Here is a 1,188-nt window from a genome sequence, read left to right as displayed (position 1 = left end):
AATAAGGAATGTTTGTCCTTCTGTAGCCCTGTGCTGTGGGCTGGGTGGCAACCACAAATAATCTCTCCTCTGCAGTTGCAAGGTTGCAAAGTCCCCTCGCGCTCACTGCACCCGACTTGTCGGACGTCGGCGGGCACAGCATCTGCTCCTGCTGCCTCTAAAGCTTTTTCCTTTTGAATCGTTAGGCTAGCTGAAAATGTGCCTTTTTCGGGAAGAAAGGGCTCGCAAAGCATAAAGGCAATGAGGCGTTCTCACGCTGTGTTGGAGCTACCTAACAGCCTGTGTATCTTTATTATGTATGAACAAGAAGGAAGGACAAGAGTTCACTCCGTCTGGTTTACTCCATTTGAGAACCGGGCCACGTTGAATTGAAATTTGCCTCCAGATTATATTTACGGTATCTTTTTAATTCTAATTGCATAAATTAAAGAAAACCAGAAGCTGCCTCGTCTTTCTAGCACTTCCCCGCAGGCGTCCTTGCCGAAACACAGTCCATGTCCGTGAGTCATGTCCCCGCCGTGGCAGAGGTTGGAGACCCGTGGCTGGGATCACACTCCGGGGGCTCAGGCGCGATAGAAAGGCGGTTGGGGACCAGAGTTGGATGTCGTGCCTGATGCTGTGATTTACTCGGTATTTCCTGGGTGTACGCTGCCTAAAAAGGGATCTTGCTCTGCTTGCTTGTGGAGGGAAGAGGAAGGGCTGGGCTGTATCGTGTTGCTTTCGACCTTGGACAGGCCAGGAGCGAGGATGCACCTCACTGCCGTCCTGCCGCGCCCCACGCGGCAGGGCTTCAATTCGGATTAGGGCCTCTGGGCACTGATGCAATACTAGTCCCAGATGTAATGCAATAAGCCTCTTTGTCCCCTTTATCCGGAGTATTATGTAAATAAGATGGTATTTATGGTCCCAGGTATGTTGTTTTGGGGATGTGTGACAGCGTGCGTACGCAGCTATGCCCTTTGAGCGTTGATGCTGCTGCTTCTGGCCGGCTTCCCCGGCCGGAGGCAGGGACCTGCCGGGAGTGGGCAGATGCTCGCGGGGAGCACGTCACGTGCCGGCCTCCTGCCGAAAGGAGGTGAGGTCGTAGGTGACCTTGCCAAGGGCTGGTGACAGTTTAACTGTGCTCAGTTGCTTGTACACTGTGAACGCAGCAAGTGGGTCGATTTTGGGTAGTCCGCAGGAGATGGG

Source organism: Haliaeetus leucocephalus, unplaced genomic scaffold, assembly GCF_000737465.1.
Source record: "Haliaeetus leucocephalus isolate CR32 unplaced genomic scaffold, Haliaeetus_leucocephalus-4.0 Scaffold339, whole genome shotgun sequence".
Classification (NCBI taxonomy): Eukaryota; Metazoa; Chordata; class Aves; order Accipitriformes; family Accipitridae; genus Haliaeetus; species Haliaeetus leucocephalus.
Note: the sequence above shows the minus strand (reverse complement) of the source record.